This window comes from Ovis canadensis, chromosome 11 (assembly GCF_042477335.2).
Source record: "Ovis canadensis isolate MfBH-ARS-UI-01 breed Bighorn chromosome 11, ARS-UI_OviCan_v2, whole genome shotgun sequence".
In the NCBI taxonomy this organism is placed as follows: Eukaryota; Metazoa; Chordata; class Mammalia; order Artiodactyla; family Bovidae; genus Ovis; species Ovis canadensis.
In genome coordinates, this window is record NC_091255.1 from 24,993,924 (window position 1) to 25,011,175 (window position 17,252).

At 47.5% G+C, this 17,252-nt stretch overlaps 1 protein-coding gene across 1 annotated transcript in view; it reads left to right on the forward strand.

The window, feature by feature from the left end:
* The window catches only part of ASIC2 (acid sensing ion channel subunit 2), a 1,229,563-nt gene that overhangs the window by 575,850 nt on the left and 636,461 nt on the right, over positions 1-17,252 (forward strand). The window lies entirely within an intron of this gene.

Genomic DNA, 17,252 nt, shown 5'->3' on the forward strand with positions numbered 1-17,252 from the left:
CTGGGAAGGGGAAAAGGGAAAAGAAAACTGATGGAAAATTGTCTGTCTGTTTGTTTCTTTTTCCTGGCAGATTTTAAATTCCCTTTTGATGCCAACCTTTGAATAGCCATATCTGTTTTTATCCTGGAAATACTCTTTTAGAAACACATTCCACCTGCATCCACACTTACTGGGAAACTACTGGATGGAACTCCTGAAGATACAGAAAGATGCTCAAGCTGCATCCTTGACCCAGAGGAGAGGGAGGAACCTGCAAACCACTCCGCGTTGTCAACCAGCCCTGATGGAGGTCAGGCCAGTGGAGATGGTTCAGCACCATTGGTCAGGGATCTGTAGCCCGCAGGGTAGAGCAATGAGCAAACAGAGGGAAACAAGCCAAAGGTCCAATCAGTGGAGTGAGAGAGTTAGGATGGCTCAACGGGACAAGTCCCAGCACCAGAAGAACAAGTCTATCAACAGGCAATCTGGATAAAGTCGCCAAAGGCCTGCCCTGGAACTCGAAATTCCATTAATAGTCATCCCTCTTCTTTTGAGGTCTGTGGAGGCTTCTATTGAAATGAAAAATGGTCCCCAGGTGGAGGGGCACAGTTGGATGCCATGGTTTCTTCTTTGTATCCTTTCAGAATGGATTTGTTAATCAAATTTTGTTAAAGCTACATCACAGGATCTTGAGTTAATGGGACTCAGGCTAGATATATTTAGACAAAGGAAAAGCTGTGGATAAAGAGCATTTGGAAGGCAATTCGCCCAAACTGAATTTTGAGGAAGAAAAGGATAGAGGGGAAGATCAAGGAAAGAAAACCCGAGGTGATGAGTAGCATTTAGAAAGAGGTGAGCCAGGAGCCCAGGTCCTGAGACCACCCATCCCCGTGACCTGCAGTGAACCGGACTATTGCAATCCCAGCAACAAAAGAGTACTTTGTATATCCACAAACCTTGTAGTTTATGAAACGTGCTCACACTCATTATCCCACATGATTCTTACAGAAACAAGACTTAAGTCATGTGTGTAGAAGTGAGAGGTTTTCCAGGTAGCCCAGTGGTAAAGAATCCACCTGTCAATGCAGGAGATGTGAGTTGGATCCCAGGGAAGGCAAGATCCCCTGGAGGAGGAAATAGCAACCCACTCTAGTATTCTTGCTGGGAAATCCCAGGGACAGAGGAGCCTGGGGGGCTGCAGTCCATGGGGTCGCTAAGAGTCAGGCACGACTGAGCGACTTCACTTTCACTTTTCACTTTCATGCATTGGAGAAGGAAATGGCAACCCACTCCAGTGTTCTTGCCTGGAGAATCCCAGGGATGGGGGAGCCTGGTGGGCTGCCCTCTATGGAGTCGCACAGAGTCGGACACGACTGTAGTGACTTAGCAGCAGCAGCAGCAGAACTGAGAAGCCTATTTTACCTAGCAGAAACATGTCACCTGCACAGGGGCCAGGGCACTTATCTCTGCATATGCTCAGAATACTTTTAGATCCAACACTGTTGATAGATTTTAGTGTATGAGCCGACAGCCTTTGGAGTCTGTAGGATAAAGAGACTTGGAGTCCACCGTAAGTAAAAACACTGGCTGTCTGTCGAGTCATTTCTTCCAGCCAACCATCTTGCTTCTGTCCCTGCAGGACCCTCCTAGCAGCCTCTGCAACTGCGAGATGTCCTTGGGGACTTTAGTGATAACAAAGATGCATGTGACCTGGTTTGCCGGGTCAGGCACAGTCCTTAGGTACCTCTGGGTTGATGACAACAAGGCTCCAGGATGACAGAAGAGTCTGGCTTCGCTGGCAGCCTTGCCATTAAGCCTTTGGCCATGTTCATCTGATCCTTTAACCTGTAGTGAGATCACTCATTCATTCGACAGAGGTCTTAGAGCACAGACTATGACCAAGACAGACCAGCAGTCCTGGGTCTTTTTGAGAGCCTGTCACTCCTGAGCAGTAGGACTTTTTGTAAGTTGCAGTACCTCTCTGGGCTTTATTTTTCTCATCTGTCAAATGAAGCCAGGGCACCTGTCCTGGCCCCACGCAGGGCTGTTGTGTGAATCCATTGAGACCAGGGATATGAGCGGCTTTCAAGAGTCCAAGGTAGACTATGAGGATGAAAGATGCCTGGGGACCAGGAATCTGATATAGATGGAGGGGAGGAGAAGACAAAAGGAGGAGGAAGGAGTAGAGGAAGGAGAGGAGAGAGGTAAAAAAAAAAAGCGAGAGAGAGAGTGAGAGAGAGAGAAAACAGAGGAGAGGAAGGAGACAAAGTACTGGGTTAGCCAAAATGTTCGTTTGGGCCAACCAAATAGAAGACAGTAAGGAGGAGAAGAAAGGGAGGTGGGGGGGAGGAAGAGAAAGGAGCAGGAGGAATAGCGCTCCTTTATATCTCCTTCCTGGGCATCAGGTGGGCCCTAATTGCTTGACACAGACACTGCAGGGTCTTTATATTAGAAGCCACAACTGCTGGAGGCTGATGCTTTAATGAGTGCAAACCAGCAAAGTGGGATGGTAAAAAGAAACAGAACAGACATCACTCCATTCAAGCCCCCAGCTCCTTACCTCCCCTCCCCTGCTGTTTCAAAGTGGTTTTGTTTCCTCTGTGCAGCTTCCAGAGCTTAAAAAGAATTTGTGCATTCAATTAATCCCCTCTTTAATTCTCTACCATTACTTTCCTGGAAGTTTAAACAAGAAAAACTGTGTTCTAAGTGTGAACCTGCACTGAGCAAACAAATCAGGTCACAGAGTCATTGCTTGCCTTTGTGTTCATGATTAGGGAAAAAAAAAAAAGAGGGAGAGAAAAAGAAAGGAAGGAAGAAATGGAGGGAGGGAGGGCAGAAGGAAAGAAGGAAGGAAGAAAGAGAAATACCCCTGAAGCCTACCCCAAAGGCACGCAAGCCTCACGGTTGGCTAGAGCAGAAAAGCTCAGAGTTCCAAGATTCGGCATTTGAGTCTAAATTTAGAACCGATTTGTAGACAAGTTGGAGGGAGTTCAGAGAAAAGCCACAAAACAATTAGAGGAATGCAGCTTAATTGGCCCAGCTTGGCTGAGCAACTGCTAAGCAGGGAGCATTATAGAGTCTGTAGCCAGAGGAAGCAACAACCACGTCAGTGAGGGGGGCGGGACTGTTTAGCTTGTCACAGAAGGGGATCCAGAAAAGAAATGGAGCCCAGAGAAGGCAGGACACGGTTCGGCCTGGCCTGGCATCCCACTAAGAGACTTCTCGGGTCTCTCTGACCATGTGGCTAATCCTCTTCACAGGCCGTTACTCCCGCCAATCGACTGACAGCAGTGCATCCATTATCTCGTTGAATCTTCGCAGCCACCCTGCAAGGCAGATGTGTTCATTGCATTTTTGCAGATGGAAAAACAAGCTCAGGGATGCTGTGTAACTTGCCCAAGATCTCTCAGTAGTAAAATAAAGATTTAAATCCAGGTCTGATTGGTTTTTAAGGTCAAACTTCTTCCTGAGACACAGGATCACCTCCTGGGAGCTGGGATGGAAAACAAAGAGACAGGGATAGGACCTATGGCTGAGGCTCCCAGGGCTGCTCAGCTGGCCACAGGCAGTGGTGGGAAACAGAGATGCCAGACTCACTAAGGGGCAGACTGTGCTGTGCGCAGACAGCCTGGGCTCCCATCCTCTGACCCCTTGTCTCCTGAGGACCCCACCCCTCTCCCCATCTTGCTAACCCCTTCCCACTTACTATGGGCTTTATAACCCACTGAGGCCCCAGTTGGGTGCAGCAGGAAGAGTACTGGACTTCAGGTCAGACAGGTATGATTTTTAATTTTACCTTTAACAACAATTCTCTGGCCTTGGGCAAATTACTTAATTTCTCCGGGCCTGAGCCTAAGAACCACTTAAACAGAGATCAAACCTGTTTTATCAGATTGCTATAGGAGCATAAGTGTGCTTTGTAAATTGCAAAGTGCTGAATGCAGGAGGAAGTTATTAGTAACAGTCATGTAAATTGCATTCTAACTTACAGCACACCCTGGCTCTGGGTTTCTCTTACTTTGGGCTTCCACCTGCACACCCATTTCCAAATTCACACATGCCCCTGTCGTAAAATGGGGCTAGTCTGAGATGAGAGCTGATCCAAAGAAGGCTCTGGAAGCAAGCAGCCAGTGAACATCAAGGTTCAGACTGAGTCAGGTGTCTGCCTGGGAGCACGTAGAAGATGACCTGCATCAACATATGGTAGAATGCCAGCACTGTGGATACATAGCTGACGGCCAATGGCGGCCTGGAATCCAGAGACACGTGGAACGGATCATGGAAACCCTGTAGGGAAAAAGTGATCTGAAATCTAGCAATATAAGGTATCTTGCATCTGAGGCAAAGCAGGATCTTTCTGATGGGGCGAGAGCTCAGAGATCGGGCGCTGGGACTTGGCAGAGGTAGAGATGGGAATGTGAGTCAAAAATAACAGCTCCAGGTGCTTCTTGGTCCTTAGAGGCATCTTCCAACCTCCCTGATTGTTGGGGCATCAGCAGGCTAAGGAGATGGGCTTTCTTGAGGCTGCGGTCCTGCTGATGACGAGAAACCATGCAATCTATGACAAGCACATATAGCAGGCAGGGAGGTGTGGTGGGAAAAGCCCAGACGATGATGCAAGCATATGGGGGGGAGTTCTGCCTCCTGTTACCGATGTCCTGAAGCTCAGCCCTTACTTTCAGGTTCCGTCTTCTGAACACCTTATGAGTACCTACTGTGTGCCAGGCTCTGGTTAGAAGCACCTCACATCCTTGACTATCTTGCTCCTCAAAGCAATCCTCTGGGGAGATGTCATTATTATTCCTTATCATTGCTATTCCCAAGGGGCCCCGAGAGGAAGCCTACCCAAATGGCAAAGCTGAGATCCAAACTAGGCTTTAGCCCTACGCTTACCCACTGCTCTCTGCAGCCTTTTAATCAGAGCCTGAAACAGATGGTTTCTGAGGTTCTTCACAAAAATTACAGAAAATCAATGATGGGCCAGACCGTGAAGATACTATATAACATGATCTGCCCATTTTACGAATGAGGAGACCCACAGAGACAGTCAGGTGCCCAGCAGTGAGCAGGCGTCCAGCCCCCAAACACAGCCACTGTATAACTCAAAACCATCAGAAAGAGGACAATTCATTCATCAGTCGGATGATCCACTGACATCACAGCGGGGCTGGCACACACAGTTGCGGCTATCATCAGTGGGTGTTTTTGATATTATCAAAACCCTCTGTCTGTCTTTGTCTCAAGACCTTTGGGTATCCTGGCCACAAAAGCTGAGCAGTGATTCTTGACTTTGGTGGTTCACAGATGCCTTGGGGAATCTGGTGGAGGGGATGGATCACTTTGAAAAAAAGAAGATGTGCATTTCAGTTTGTGGGGATGGGATTACGAGCCCTCTGAAGCTCTTCTATGAATCTCGAGGGGTCTGTGAGCCACAAGTTATAAAACTCCTGCTGTAGGTAATGAAAAAACCTGAGCGTAATAGTTGCATCTGAGTCTGTCCCTTGAGAGAGTCTTCAGTCTATTATTTCCAGTCTACTCTCTTCCTTCTTCTGCTTGGTCTGAGTTAGAAAGTCTCTGCTCCTAGCGTCATCAAATCTACAGCCATCCCATTGGAACGTAAGTTCCATGAGGACAGGGACCACCTAGGTCTTGGGTGCCATCATTGTCCCCCACACCCAACAGGTGTCCAAGGCTCAAAGCCACATCTGTGGGCTGCTTATCGAGTGATTGCCCTGAAGAAAGAGAAGACAAAGCTTTGCAGCTTCCCTGAAGTTATCCCTGTTTTTGGTTGTTCTTTCCTGGATATAGGGCCAGAGCCAGGTATGACCAATGACCTGGCTTATAGCTCAGGTTCCCTAGGAAACAGAACTTGAAATGGGGATTCTTGTGTGAAGGTTTATGAAAGGAGTGCTTTCAGATGTGCTTACGGATTTGTAAGGGTGGAGGGAAGCCAGATAAAGCAAGGGGAGAAATCAGGCAAAGCTTCATCCCAAGGATATGTCTATGTATCAGTAGTAAGGGGACCAGGCTTTTGAATCCCTCTATCAGTCAAAGAATGACATCAGATACATTTCCTGGCAAGGTGGCTCTACTGAAGTCAGCAGAGGGCAGTTCTCAGACTAAAGGTGCAATCGTGGGCTTTTATGGCCAATACTTTCAGTAGCTGGGGGCTGAGGGCATGGGTTATGGACAGTGTCTGTTACATACTATGACCTCCAACTTGAATCAGTTGAAGGCAGCTGCCTAGAGCAGGGGTCCCAAACTTCCAGGATCTAATGCCTGATGACCTGAGGTGGAACTGATGTAATAATATTAGAAATAAAGTGCACAAAAAATGTAATGCACTCGAACCATCCCCAAACCCCCAACCCCCAGCCCTGGGTCCGTGGAAAAGCTGTCTTCCACGAAATCAGTCCCTGGTGCCAAAAAGGCTGGGGACAACTGTCCTAGGGCATTGCACTGAGACCAGGCTCTGGCTCGGCCTAAAAGCTCCGTCATGGATTAGTCATGCCTGCGGGGGGCTAAGGAGGGGCAGTGGAGATGGTGTCTCTTTGCCATTCTGAGTCTAAGAGGAAACCATGCTGCTGCTAAGTCGTTTCAGTCGTGTCCGACTCTGTGCGATCCCATAGACGGCAGCCCATTAGGCTCCCCCGTCCCTGGGATTCTCCAGGCAAGAACACTGGAGTGGGTTGCCATTTCCTTCTCCAATGCATGAAAGTGAAAAGTGAAAGTGAAGTCGCTCAGTCGTGCCCGACTCTTCGTGACCCCACGGACTGCAGCCCATCAGGTTCCTCCATCCATGGGATTTTCCAGGCAAGAGTACTGGAGTGGAGTGCCATTGCCTTCTCCGGAGGGGAAACCATAGCTGTGCTTATTATCAGAGGTCTAGTACTCTTGCCTGGAAAGTCCCATGGACGGAGAAGCCTGTGGGCTGCAGTCCATGGGGTCACTAAGAGTCAGACACAACTGAGCAACTTCACTTTCACTTTTCACTTTCATGCATTGGAGGAGAAAACGGCAACCCACTCCAGTGTTCTTGCCTGGAGAATCCCAGGGACGGTGGAGCCTGGTGGGCTGCCGTCTATGGGGTCGCACAGAGTCGGACACGACTGAAGCGACTTAGCAGCAGCAGCAGCAGCAGAGTAGTTCAGGAGCTCTGGGGCAATTTTATGTGTCACACAATTTAGAATCTTATCATACACTGTGTCAGACAGGTGCCTCTGTTTTCATTGACTCCAGGTGAAAACCAGACAAGCTGGCAGTAACTGACAGCTTTCCCAGACTAAAGCAAAGGAATTACTTAAATGGACAGCCTTTAGCAGGGGAAGGCGGCCACACAGAGCCCAGACCAGCAGTATATAATTGGAACTGAGGTGTCAGAAGAAAATATGTACTGAGCATTTGAAGACCTTAGAATAAATGCAATGACTGGGCTGAAGGCTAAGACCCCACCTCTTAGGCTTCCATCCCCACACAGGGCCTCGGAAAGTGCCCAGCACACCACTGACTCTCAATACTATGGTTCAGCTGTTTGAAATCAAACAAACCATGCCTGGGGGCGGAGGGGAGGGGGTGGGATTCATTCTTTGAGGTAGGAGGCTGCTGCTCTGGAATTTATAGACAGATTCTCCTAGACAGATCAGTCAGCCCTGTGGGTGAGAAAAGCAGCCAGGCTTCCTTTGTATTTCGCAGGGTGGCGTGGGGGATTTCCACTCCTCTCTGTTAATATCACAGATGTTGCTGTCAGGAAGGACTGGGGGGGTAGTATGGAGACAGTAATTTAAGGTGTCATATTTGGGCTTTGTCTCCATGGGCCCGGCAGACCTGGCTGGGAATGAAGGAATTTTGTTGTTCACCAGATGCAGGACCAGTGAGGGGGGCCGTAGAGACCACCCCTCAGGTTCCCTCAGGCCATGGGAGGCCACTGGGAGGCCCGCAAGTGTTCTAACAAAGACGGCAATGAGAGCAATAGAAACAAGTATGAACGCAAACATCTGTACCATTGCTTTATAGGTTTTAAAGGCACTTTTGAGCTCATACCATCCTTCCCCCCCACACACACACATTTTTAACATACCAAATTGGCTATGATTTTTTTTAAATTTTTATTTTATATTGGAATATCGATGATTAACAACATTGTTAGTTTCAGTTGTATAGTAAAATGCTGTGGTTATACATATACATGTATCTGTTCCTTTTCAGGTTCTTTCAAACACAGTGAGGTAGGCAGAAGAATACTTACCAGCCTTTGGAAAGACCTAGGATGTTCTGGGCTGGGGAAGGAGACGGGAAAGGGGTGCATACCGTAAAGGGTACCACAGCATCACTCTGCTGCTGCTGCTGCTGCTGCTAAGTCACTTCAGTTGCGTCCGACTCTGTGCGACCCTATAGGTGGCAGCCCACCAGTCTCCCCCATCACTCTTCTAGGGAAGTCAGGAATCCATCCATGTGATTGTCACATTGGTGGGACACACAGCACTGTCCTTGAGAGGAGGGCAAGTGAGACATTATTTAATTGGTGGCTTGCCTCACAGAAGCATGACTTCCTTTGCCATCCATCCGCAGAGTGTGTTTGCTTCCACCTGTTCAATCACTCTCAAGTTCAGTTCAAACAGAATTACCATATGATCTGGCAATTCCACTCCTAGGTATATACTACAAAGATTTGAAAACAGAGACTCAGATACTTATATACCAATGGTCACAGGAGCATTATTCACCCGAGGGTGGAAACAAGCCAAATATCAACCAAAAGGTGAATGGATAAACAAAATAGGGTATATCCACAGAGTGGAATATTATTCAGCCCTATAAAGGAATAAAATACTAATCCATGCTACAACATGGATGAGTCTTGAAGACACTGAGCTGGGTGAAATGAATGAACAAATATTGTGTGATTCCACTTATAGGAGGTACCTGGAGTCAGCAAGTTCATAGAGACAAAGCAGAGTAGAGGTCACCAGGCCCTGGGAGGGAGGGGGATGGAGAGATATTGCTTAATGGGCATAAAGTTTCTGTTTGGGATGATGAGAGGTTTCTGGAAATGGTGAGTGGATGGATTTAATGTCTCTGAATTGTGCACTTAAAATGATTAAAATGTGTATTTTATCTTATGCGTATTTTACTGCAATTAAAAATAGATGAATGGATGGATAATTGAATGAGCAAGAAAACGTATTCAGTTCAAGGCTCATGGCCTACAGAAAGCTTTCCTTGATCCAGGCTTATTAGAACAGCATCCTCTGTGCACCCAGGACATACCGTACTCTGATTATTAGTGCACTCAACTGTCTTCCACCCTATGCCCCTGAGCTCCTGGTGAGCATGGGCCATGCCCTTTCCTGCTTATCTCAGGCTCTAGCCAAATGCCTAGTGCATTGTGACAGTTTGATAATCCTATTTTAAATTAACGGGTCTGATATACATGACATGTTTGAAATGCATGTCATAGGTTATTTATTTATTTATTTGGCTGTGTCGGGTGTTAGTTTCGGAACTCAGGATCCTTTTTGCATCATGCAGGATCTTTACTTTCGGCTTGCAGTCTTAGTTGCCCTGGGGCATGTTGGATTTTAGTTCTCTAACCAGGGATCCAGCCGGCGCTCCCTGCATTGCAAGGTGGATTCTTAACCACTGGCCACCAGAGAAGTCCCTCATAGGTTTTTTGTAATAAATGAAACAGGTATGTCCTATCATAATGGTAGTTGGTTGGATCAACTTGATCCAGGTTCTTTTTAAACTTATCTGGTTTTTCTTTCCACCATGATTTTAAATAAGCAACAGTAAGTGGATTGATTGGGGGAAATAACCTGAACCTCAGATATGGAATAAGTTGTTATTTAGTTCTTAACATGTGCTGATATTCTGACCAGGGAAGTTCTTCTCCCTTTCCTTCTCTATGGTTTGGTTAACTCAGACTCCTCCTTCAGGTCTTAATGTAGACATCTCCATCTCTGGGAAGACATCTAGACCAGGTAACATCTGCTCTCCTCGGCAGAGCAGAGCTGGCACGAGCTTACAATGAGCTGGGATCCTCTCATCGCACTTGTCACACGGTGTGACATTTACTTGTGTACACTTTCTGTCTTCCCCACTGGACAGTACGCTCCAAGACAGCAGGGACCACTAAAGTCCAAGCATGTCGCAGAGCTCCTGGCACATGGAGGTACTCAAGAAACATGGACCAAAACAGTGGTTACAGGAATGATGAGTGAGTGAATCAGGGATGTAGGCACAAAACTCTCTTATCGCGTGCATGGCGGATGCTTTCTAACTAGCCAAAGTGCCCCCCAATATAAGTGAATCCATCTCTTGCATGGAGCAGTTGAGGAAAGTGAGGTCCAGAGAGAAAGCGAATGTTCCTAGGTGCATAGGAAATTAAAAGACAACGGGGACCACAATCCAGAAATGCTGGCTGAAGGTCTCATGCTATTTCTTCCTGCTCCCCTCATGGTCTGTATTTCTGCTGTCGAAGATGATGTATGACCTCACACCTTTGGGATTAAGTCATAAACTCACCATGCATGGCCTTTTGAGAGTCTCATCCATTTTAACAGAGGCATTCTGGAGAACAGTGCATTAAACCCAAATATCTTTTATATAATTGGGTTTAAAACATTGGGCTTGGCAGGTGGAGAATAGAATTTGGGATATTTTACATTCCCTTTGGGTGTCCCTCCAATCTATCAGAAGACCAGGCCGTCTCTGTAGGAAAATCTGAATCAAGTGCGGTTGTCACAGTCAGTCAAAACCTGCTTGCCTGAAGTTATTACACGTCAAGGCTGGTGGCAGGCGGGCAGAGCATGGTCCAGAAGGACCCCAGAGCAGATCTACCTGAAAACCCGCCAAGGGAAAAAGAGTACCGACATTCCCTTCTGTATCTGATTCTATCAAGGGGGAGGACGGACAGATTTGTCTTTAGTCACAGCCATCTCCAGGGTGAAGAAATGGGACACACTTCATTTCTGCACGTTGGTATGCATTTCCCCCTTCCTTTCTGATTGCTATCAGAAGTGTGCCCCACCTTAAGGCAGGAATTATGACTGGTCCTGAGCTAGTCATGGCCGCACTCTTCCTCTTTACCAATGATTGGCTGAGCAGTGAGCATGTGACCCAGTTCTAGCCAATAAAACACAAGAAGTCCAGTTGGTACCCTTGGGGGAGAAGATTTTCTCCCTGGGAAAGGAGAAAGCAAGCTTTTGCTCTCATCATACCCTTTCCTCCATGGAGCGCTGATGTACAAGGATATGATGCTCATGGTTGAGGCAGCCCTCCTAGAACCTGGAGGGAAGTTATCACTGGGAGTAGAGGGCAGAATAGCTGGACCATGAGAACTGACCCCGAAACCTCCTGTCTCTAGTTTCTTGGCAAGTGAAATACTAAATGTCCCTGTGGATTAAGCTATTGTTGGGTTTTTTTAATTAATTAATTAATTTTATTTTGGGCGTGTATCAAGTCTCAGTTGGGGCACACGGGATCTTTCGTTGCATTGCACAGGCTTCTCTTAAGTTGTGGCACAAGCTGAGTTGCCCTGTAGCATGTGGGAACTTAGTTCTCCAGCCAAGGACCAACCCTGTGTCCCCGGCATTGGAAGGCAGATTTTTAACCACTGGACTGCCAGGGAAGCCCCTATTATTAATGGTTTATGGTTACAGCCAGGTGTCAGCAAACGTTTTCTTTAAAGAATCAGGTAGTAAATATTTTCAGCTTCATGGGCCATATGATCGCTATCCCAAGTATTCAGTTGCTGCCACCAAAGTAGCCACCAATAATATGTAAATGATGAGGCTGCATTCTAATAAAACTTTATTGACACACACAGGCAACATGCCACCTCTTGATTTAAGTCATGGATGTATTCATCTCACAAATATTTATTAAAAGCCTCACATGTTCTAGCCACAGTTTTAGGTGCTGGGATAGAGCAGGGATCAAGACATATCAGATCTCTGCCCATGAAGCTTAGGCACTGCTCAGGGAAATGTATAAAAAATAAATGAGTAAAGAAGAGAACAATTGCAGATCGTGATAATTGCTGGGATGGAAGTCAAATAATGTAATGGAGAGTTTTGAGTTCAGGCAGAGTGGTGGGGATAGACCCAGGTTAAATGGGTTAGTAAGAGAAGCCATTTCTGGGAGGATGACATTTAGGACCTAAAGAATGAGAAGAAACTCGAAAATAAAGAAAGAGGAAGATCCTGTAACAGGCCACAGGAAACGAAGATATGAAGACTCCAGGGCAAGACTAAATTTGGCAGAATCAGAAGCGCCAGGGAGGTTGGGGAAGATGAGCAAGGGAGAGAGAAGAAGGCAGGGGCCAGATTGTGGGGTGACCAGAAGGCCTAGGAAGAAACATGGGTTTATGCCAAGGGCAACGCAGGACTCTACAGAAGAACGTGGTGAGGTAATGATTTACACTTTTAAAAGATCAGCCTGGGGACTTCCCTAATAGTCCAGTGGCTAAGCTGCACTCCCAATGCAAGGGGCCTGGGTTTGATCCCTGGTCGAGGAGCTAGATCCCACATGCCACTGTTAAGAGTTTACATGCTTGCAACTATGACCGGGTGCACTCAATAAGTATATAAATAAATAAATATAATAAACAACAACAAAAGCACAGGTGCCCAAGACCCTGCATGCCGAACGAAGAGTGAGGATCCCACGTGCCACAACTGAGACCCAGCCCAGCCAAACACATAAATGTTAAAAAATAAAGTGACCACCCTGAGTCTTAACATGGAGCTAAGAGTTGGAGCAGAAGGGCCAGCTGGGAAGCTTCTCCACAGCCCAATAATTTTCTAAGGGGTGCTTTAACTCACTCAAGTTGTGGATATAATGGGTCCCCCTGGCTGGTAGAGATGGGCTGAGAGGGAAAGCAAACCTGGGAACTGAGAAGCACCTGAGAGAATGTTCCAAAAAGACTGACTGGCTTGTCTATGAAGATATTCGGGAAGCCACATCTTTGGGGTTGGCCAAAATACGCGTTTGGGTTTTTCTGTAACATCGTACGGCAAACCCAAACAGACTTTTTGGCCAACCCAACACTAAAGCTCTGAGCCAGGGCTACCTGTTGGGTCAACAGCCGTGAATGAGCTGTCTTCCCCATGGCAGCTTATTGGGTCCCCCTGAGACTAAAGGGGTGGCGAGTACAAGGAGTGGCTCACAGTGGCATCCAGGCTGGGATGGGGGGTGGGTGCGGGGTGCACACGCCCATTCCTGCCTCCCGTGACATCGGCTGACAGCACAGCCTATCCACCCAAGATGACAGTCTTGGAAGGGCTGGTCAGACTGTATATCGATTCCTTACTTTGTCAGAGGATTTGAGGCAGCTTTCAAGAAATACATGTAATAAAATAGAAAGACGTGACTTCAATATATCAAGATTAAGAAAAATACATGTCAGATCAAAGATCAGGACCAGCAGACAAAAGAGAAAACCAAAACACTGGTTATAATATCCTACATGGTTGTCATCACAAAAAAAGGTGGGGAAACCCAATCGGTTTGCTGATTCCTGTTGTATTACTTACAGTCCCTCCAGGATCATACAGTTTTCTGTAAATATTCATGCCAATGCTTGGGCCTTTCTTCCCAGCCCAGTGGCCATCTCCATGCACCTAGTGTAGGGCCCCCTCTCTCCCTGTCTGGGTCTGAGATGATCTCAGACACAGTGTTCTCCTTCTTGAGGTAAGGAGGAAAAACTGCAGCTGGTGTTCACAATTTCCTACTCAATTGCTTTGTTCTGGGCTCAGTTTAGCTTAATGATTTCCCCATCAGATCTGAATCCCTTCCCATTACTAAAGTCAAAATGCTAACAAGGAAGACAAAGGGAACTAAGACCTGAGATATTGGTTCCGAAGTGACAGGGAAAGGCAGCTAAGTTCTAGGGCCAGAGGTTCTGGGAGTGGATTCGGGCAGAGTGAAGCTAACAAGGAGGCACATGGCTGAAAGTGAGTCTGTGGTGGCCAGCCTGGCCCCTGAAGTGAAGTGAAGTCGATCAGCTGTGTCCGACCCTTTGTGACCCCATGGACTGTAGCCCTTCGGGCTCTTCCATCCATGAGATTTTCCAGGCAAGAGTGCTGGAGTGGATTGCCATTTCCTTCTCCAGGGGTATCTTCCCGACCCGGGTCTCCCACGTTGCAGGCAGACGCTTCACTGTCTGAGCCACCAGGGAAGCCTGGCCCCTGCTCAAGGCTAAATGTTCATTAACCCAGACTGGAACACTCCATACACAGCTCTGGCTCAGGTCACTTTGGGCAAGTCACTTCCCTTCTCCTCTGTCCCCAGCCAAAAGGGAAGTGGCTAGTTTATCAGGAAGGGGTTGACTCAGGGCTGGGAGGGGGAGGGGGCTACAGCCCATAAAGGAGAGAGATGCTGCGGATGATGGCTGATGGCTGGAAGACTCCAGTTGGCTCGAGCTTCCCCTGTGGCTCAGCGGTAAAGCATCCGCCTGTGGTTCAGGAGCCGCAGAAAATGAGAGTTTGATCCCCGGGTTGGAAAGTTCCTCTGGAGACGGAAATGGCAATCCACTCCAGTGTTCTTGCGTGGAGAATGCCATAGACAGAGGAGCCTGGTGGGCTACAGTCCATAGGATCCCAAAGAGTCAGACATGACTGAAAAGACTTAGCATGCACACACACGCCTCCTGTGCCCCCCTCTTTCTGCCCGCTCCCTCCCTCCCACCTCTGTTATCCCATCGACCCATTGTACCTCTGCCTCATCTTAGCCTTTAGGCCACTGGTGTCTCTCTCTCTCAGGTCCTTCCGGCCAGGCAGGTCCTGGTGGTGTCCCCTCTCTGGCTCAACACCCTTAAGCTCTCAGAATCCTTGTCTTGTGAGCAGCCCAGCCAGGAGGGATCACTCATATGTCCAGGCTCTTCTACCTGCCCCTGCACACCCCCAGCCAGGTCTGCCTCGGATAGATCACCTGTCAGCCACAGGTGGCTCTTCTCCAGCCACATCATGGTACGTGGTCCAGGCACAGCGTTTGCCTCACCTGTGCCAGGTGATAGGGCATTTTCCTCAGTTAAACCTGGTGGGAGTGACAGGGTTCCATCACGAGAGACACCCTGGGTCCTCAAATGGGATTTCCAATTCTTCCCAGCTTTGCCTGGACATTCTCAGTTTTAAAGCTAAAAGTCCCAGATCCTGTGAAGCCCCTGAGTCCTGGGTCAACCTGCTTGTCTGTTTACCTGACAAGAGAGCTAAACTTAAGAATACAAGAACTAGCTTCAGTTCCTGCTCTGCTCGCCACTACCTGTAACCATTGGCAACACTCGTCTCCCTTGCAATAAACTGACCATTGTAAGCCCTCCACATATCTCACAGGACCGTTCTAAAGGGTCACATCAGATAATGATGGTAAAAGTGCTTAGTGAACACTAAAGCACTGGACAGATGTAGAGAGGATTTTATTACCCAGTGTTTATGACCTGGAGGCTAGAGTATTAGTGATTTCAATTAATCATATAAATGGAAAAATAAATTGGTTTTATGGAAACAGATTCCCACATCTCATCAAGGGTTCAGGGCCAGGGCAAGGAAAAGGAAGCAGTCCAGTGGACTCATGGCTCTGGCTGAGCTAAACCTAAGCAGAGGCTTGCCTGAGTCCATCTTCTGCTCCGGGAGCCCAGAACGTGCCTGTCTGGGACCTACAGGCTCAGTCCCAGGATGTGGGCTCGTCGAGATCTGTTCCCAGCCACAGAGAAATCAAATGCAGTTTATTCTTTTTAAAATATATTCTTTTTTAAAAAACAAAATGTACTTATCTATTTGGCTGTGTTGAGCCTTAGTTGCCGCACGCAGGATCTTCACTGCATCACGTGAGCTCTTTCGTTGCAGCACGCGGACTCTCTAGTTGTGCGGCGTGGGGCTCCGTAGTTGCAGCTCCTGGGCTTAGCTGCTCCGTGGCATGTGGGATCTTAGTTCCCTGACCAGGGACTGAGCTGCATCCCCTTCACTGCAAGATGGATTCTTAACCACTGGACCACCAGGGAAGTCCCAAACACAGTTGATTCTTAACTGCCCGTGGCGTGATTGAATAAAACTGGCAAATGTCAGGCAAGCATCATTTCCATGATTTACATGGGGCTTCCCAAGCTGCTTGAGTGCTTACCCTCGAACTTTCGTGTGTTCAGTGCTGTGGGTTTTGCAATATTCTGGGAGTGTTCAAGCAGCCAGAGGAAGTGGAAACCTGAGTATTTCTAAGACAGTTAGTCCTCAAGCCCTTGGTAGTTTCTCCTACTGAGATCGTCCTTGGCTCTGATGCAAAGTCCCAGCTGAAACTGGACAGGCACTGACCTGAAGCTTGAGTCCTGAGGCTTAGAGCTGAATATAGACATAGTTGTGATGAACTGGCTCCCTTCTTACATACTGGAAGGAAGTTTGTGGTCAGGGTGTAAAACGAAACTCAGTTTGAAAGATGGACAGCCAGGTGCCCACCCAAAGGAACTTGTCTTCTAGGTGGAGAGACAGCAGAGAAGCAGAGAAACGGCACCCATAACAGTTCTAATATAGGACTGTCTATTGCACGTTAAGAAATAGGGACATTCTTGCCAAAATGGACTTAGACAGGGTAAGTGACAATCTCATCAACAATTTGGGAGCAAGGTTTTGCTGTGGACAATTTGCAATGCAGAGCATCTGTCCTTGTATAATTAAGACTAGACTGTCCCCAGTTCTGGTTTGTGAGTTATAGAATTTGAGGTCTGTGAACCCAATAAAGAAAACAACGACATAGCCTCTCCTCCCAGCTCAGCTAATCAATGAGACCATCAAAATAATAGCTTTGCCTGGGACAGGTCAAGCCAGTGCTGCCCTGGGCCTTTTCAGTTAGCCTCGCAGAAATCAGTCGTGTCCCCATCCTTCCTCTGTCTGGGAAGTAGGGTGAGAGCCAGACAACCTCCCCTCCAGCTCTCTCATGAGTTTGTCTGCTGATGACTTTGAAAAGCCAGCCATAGTGAAAAGGAAGGGAATTTGCTTAAAGTTAAGTGTCCAATGTTCTTTAAAGTAATAGAAGGCTTTCTTTTATATTTATTTATTATTTGACTACGCTGGGTCTTAGTTGTGGCATGTGGGATCCTCAATCTTCATTGCAGCAGGCAGGATCTTTGCTTGTGGCATGGGGACTCTAGTTTCCTGACCAGTGAGCAAACTCAGACCCCTGCCTTGGGCAAGCAGAGTCTTTGCCACTGGGTTACCAGGGAAGTGACAGAAGTTTCAAAATTGAAGAATATTTTTAAGGTTCACTTCTTCACTTTACAGGCTTCC